Here is a 5,000-nt window from a genome sequence, read left to right on the forward strand (position 1 = left end):
TATCAAATACAACAGATTTATTAAAAAATAATTTTTCATCAAATACACCAGAGCTTAAAGAATCTCATAGTTCAATTAAGAGATTATTATAACTAGTATATGCAAATTTGCAATTTTCTAATTTTCGGTCATATTTTTTTGCAGTTGCATAAGTTTGCAGTAAAACACCACATCCACTGATGACGCCCATAATAATTGGATTTAAATTATTGAGCCTGCTATTGTACCAGTAACTACTAATACAGCTGAGCCAGTATTGGTTGATAGGTGCATTTTTTGGTAATGTTGAAATGATTTTTTATAACACCAATATTTTTTGTGATATTTGTACAAATTTTTGATTTCATTAATTTTTTCATTTTATAGATTTTTGCTTATATGATTGAAATTAATATTTTTTGATCAGTTGTCATTATAACATTGTATATATTATTTTAATGAATATATTTAATTAAGATATTGAGCTCTTGGTTTGGTATATCATTGTTGAATAGTTGAACTTTAAAATGACCATTTTGTATTTTCATATTCATATGAAACGTTTTCTTTTCTGTATTTTGACTTGATGTAAAAAAATCGCATAATGACAATTGAGACCCATGACAAATTTCTACGGTTAATGGTTTATAATTAAATTTGAAAGAATTATACATAATTTGAATTTGTTTGATTATAGACCCATTTGGAAGCAAGACTCTTTTACTTCCATTTATAGTGAATGGTTTATCTTGTTCATTAGTGTTGAGATATCCATTTAAATAATGGGATGTTTTTAAAATATCAAGCCCGTTCATATCAATTGGCATATGCATTGTAAATTTTTCATCCAAGGATATTTCATAAGCTTTTTCCCAATCATAAATGCTCTGATCTAAATTATGTAAAAATTCATTTTTGATTCCATATATTAGAGCATAAATTCTCAACTTTGATGGACTATTATTATCAAAAGTACTTTTAAAATCAATATAAATTCTTCTTTGAATACTTTGTGAAGTACCCTCAGGAGATAGGTTGAAGATTGATCTGATATAGTGACATTGGTTTGAGATCGTTTTGGGAGCTTGATAATCAACGTTTATATTTAACCCTTGAAATGACAAATATGCACTATTAAATTCATTGTCATAACGACTATCTGGAATATAAATTTCAATACAACATGTATATTTGTGTGAAAAGTTATCTCTAATAAGTTTAAATAGATTCCAATCCTATCTACCGTAGTACAAATTTGAACCATCTGTCTTTTTGAGGACATCAATTGCAAAAGCATTTTTATGAACCTTATGGGGAATCTGGTTAAAATCTGTTTTAAGACTGTCTACTTCAATACCAAAATCATCACTAACCTCCCCGAGAATATCAGTTGCATATTTGAAAACACTTTTACGATTTTCATGTGAGCTAATATGACTTTCACCTATTTTTCGGTTTAAATATAGTTTATTTACACCGTCATTTTTATTAGCAGGTGAGCTCATATTTATTAGTGTGTGCCCATTAAGATTGAGATTTCCTGTGAGTAAAGTTGTACCACCTTTTTTCATATATGAATTGGATACAGTGGTTGCAAGTACTGAATTAGCTTCGTTTAATTGCTGCAAATTAACAGCATCTGAATTAGCTGTTGCATTTTTTACATTAATTAGTTTTATTACTCATGTTGAGATTATAATTCATTTCTTGCGTTCCATCTCTTAACAACACAGTGTTTATATTAGACTTAGATGCTAATTCAACATTAAGAAACCCAAGATTGATTGCATCTTTGTTATTTTGTGGTCCTCCAACATTAGTTATTTTATTATCACCAACATCAAGATTTCCAGTCATACTAACAGATCCATCCTTTTTTAAATAAGGTGATAAATCGACTGAACCTCCTGCTTGAGATACTTTTCGATCAACATATGATTTATTTAAAAGCTCATTAAAATCACTTGCATTTCTATAACTAATAATTTTATTCCCACCCATATTAATGTGTTCGTTTTTATCCAATTTTTTCTTAAGTTCATCATTTACATATTTACGATTAACAGCAGATGTATTGTTACTAACGTTTTCAATTCCGTAAATGCTATTATTATTGCATTGAATATCGCCTTTATAGTTCCTCCAGTTAAATGCAAATAGTTACTCAGCTCATTGTTGAGCTGTCATTTGAGTAAAATTGACAGCATCATTGCCACTAGCAGCGTTTTTCAAATTAGTTATTTTACTGCTTTTCATGTCAAGATTTCTTGACAAACCACCTTTTAAAATATAATTATTTAGCTCTGTTTTATCAGCTTTTGGTGCTAATCCAGTTTGTAGTTGATGTTTTGAAATAGCATCATTATTGTCAGTTGCCTCTTTCAAATTAGTAATTTTTTTATTTTGCATATCATAATTACCATCCTTGGTAAGTTTAAAACCGACACCGGGTCTCCCTTCCTTCCCTTCAATAATTTTAATACTTTAAGTTTGTGTTTCTAATAAACCGTTTGAATAACTCATTTATATATAATTGGTATATATTATATTTGTTCATTGACGTTTTTGGTTATGAATTTTCGTGGCTTATCGATATAAATGAAGCTATATGGATCCTTTGTTGCTTTTTCATATGCTTCTTTTGGAGTATTATTTTCACGGCAAATAAGTGATTTTTCATTAGTGCTTGGAAATTCATAAATGCAAAAATGTGAGCAGTTTAATCTGATATCTTTCAAGTTTTATAATATGATTGATTCAAATAAATAACACTGCAATTTTTATGTCTTCCACGTATGAAATAATCAATCAATGGCTTTTGGTTTTTTTCACAAACAAAATCATCAAATATAACCAGCTTTTGATTATCATTTGTTAATTGAGATACTGGTATAATTCGGTTGTTACTTGCTTCAATTGTATCATAACCCACGTCATTACTTATTGGTTTAAATATGTTCAATAAATTTTGGTATTTTGACTGTTCTAAGTTTTTAGCATACAAATAGATTTTGTCATAATAAAGCAAATTGTAAATCATATGCGTTAATGTGTTTGTTTTTCCTGAACCACTTGGGCCACAAGGTAGCATTAGAAAGCATTTGTTTGGCATAAAATCATATAAATGTGAGCTGTAGCACGCTTCAGGTGTACAAATCGCTCTAGTGACAAGAGGCGATTACATTTGGTTGAATATCTCCGCATCAAAAAAACCTGTGACTATGAAACCTTCTCCAAACCTTGCATTTGAACTAAGGAAAACAGTGGGCTAAAATAAGCTTGGATCCGAACAATATGTTTCAAACAATTTTTTCTCCAAAAATATAAAAATGTGAGAAAATGGCGCGTCACGCGTAACAGTGCGCAAGTGAAAATTAAAAACAACAACAGATTATTCTTGTCCGCGTTTAATTTAAAACACCAGCAGTTGTAAGAAATAAATAAAGTTAACGAACTCTGAGGATACAAGTGATATTTGGAAAATAATGCACCCCTTGTAGCTAAAATCCTCCTAAATGTCAAGCCAGTTGATCTGTCACGCTTCCCTTTGGCTCTCCAAGATAAAATGCGAATCCTAACAGTGTCAACGTTCTGTTCAACTTGTACACACAACATTCACGGATATAAATGCTCATGCAACAAATTCTTTTTCCTCCGATTTGTAGCTTGATCCGTTGAATTGCATTGAAAACATACACCGAAATCGCAATCCCCAAGCGAAATGGCAGCCATCTTTGTTGAGCAAAATAACAGTATCACCACCATAGAAATTCCCTTGAAACTCGCATCTTGGACCTTCGATCAGGGCCAATCTTCTCAACATCCAATGCTCATTTGATGACTAACGTTCTGCTAAAAACTCGACTTTGTACGTTACATTACCGTGGAAATGCGACCGAAAATTTCGATCCCCAAGTCATTTGTCAGTGTAGTGGCATATGGGTGGTTCACGCGCCAGAAACTGCCGAAAATTCATTGAAAAAAGGTACAAATTCTCTCTGCCTTTTGGCCGCCATTTCACGCTATTCGGTGTACGTGAGGGCATTTACAGTTTTAACCGGTTGAGTTGCCCTAAAATCTGTTTTTTTTCCTGTCACGTTGGAAGGCAACACGCGAGAGTGAAAACGGAAAAACATTGTGAAGTCTTTGCGCGATGGAACCTTTGACCAAGCTTTCTAGAATTGAGCAGTGGAGAAAGCAGAGAGCTGAAAAAAAGAAAAGAACAAAAGAAGGCTCACTATGAGAAAAATAAAGACACGATCATACGCAGGGAAGTTGAGCGACAGCAACGAAAGCGAAAGAGACGCAAGGGGATCAAAACGAGAAAGGAAACTGTCGAAGACTTGGCCAAAAGAAAAAAAAAGGAAAAGGGTGAGAAAAAAAAGCTGAAGGAGGCAAAAACCCAGCAGCTTCAGCGAGAAAGGTCCCGACGTTACCGTCAACGTGTTAAACCTGGAATTTCAAATGAGCCATGTGGGCCGGAAGATGTTGAGTTAGATGAGACGCTGAGTAGTCCCTTTTCAAACCGAATGGCTAAAAAACGACAGCTTGACAAAGTTCAAGAGGTTTTACCATCCACACTAGGGAAAAAGGCGGAACTTGTCACAAGCATGGGAAGCAGTCCACGGACAAGAAAAATCTGTCCAAAAAAGGCATGCTACGTACTCCCGAAGAAGAGAAAGAAGTCTTAGCGTTGAAAGCAATGGCAGAAGACCTGAAAGAGGGAATAGGTCAAGTAAAAAAAGACAATTCCAAAACTGGGAGAGCTGCCTTTGGAGCAACGAAGTCTCTAAAATTTGGAAGAAATGTTAAAAAAGGAAGAGCACAGAAGACACTTGCAAAGACGTTGGCCCTAGATTGGCGCAGTGTGAAGGCGGGTATCAACAAAAGGAAACAGATACTTAAAGGAGAAGAAATAAACTGGCTCACCACAGAAAGGCAAGTGAGAAAGGATGCTTTGTCTGAGGATGTAAAAGAAAGAGTTTATAATTTCTGGACATTTACAGCCAGTCGTCCAACTG

The sequence above is a fragment of the Montipora capricornis genome, chromosome 2, assembly GCF_036669925.1.
Source record: "Montipora capricornis isolate CH-2021 chromosome 2, ASM3666992v2, whole genome shotgun sequence".
Lineage (NCBI taxonomy): Eukaryota > Metazoa > Cnidaria > Anthozoa > Scleractinia > Acroporidae > Montipora > Montipora capricornis.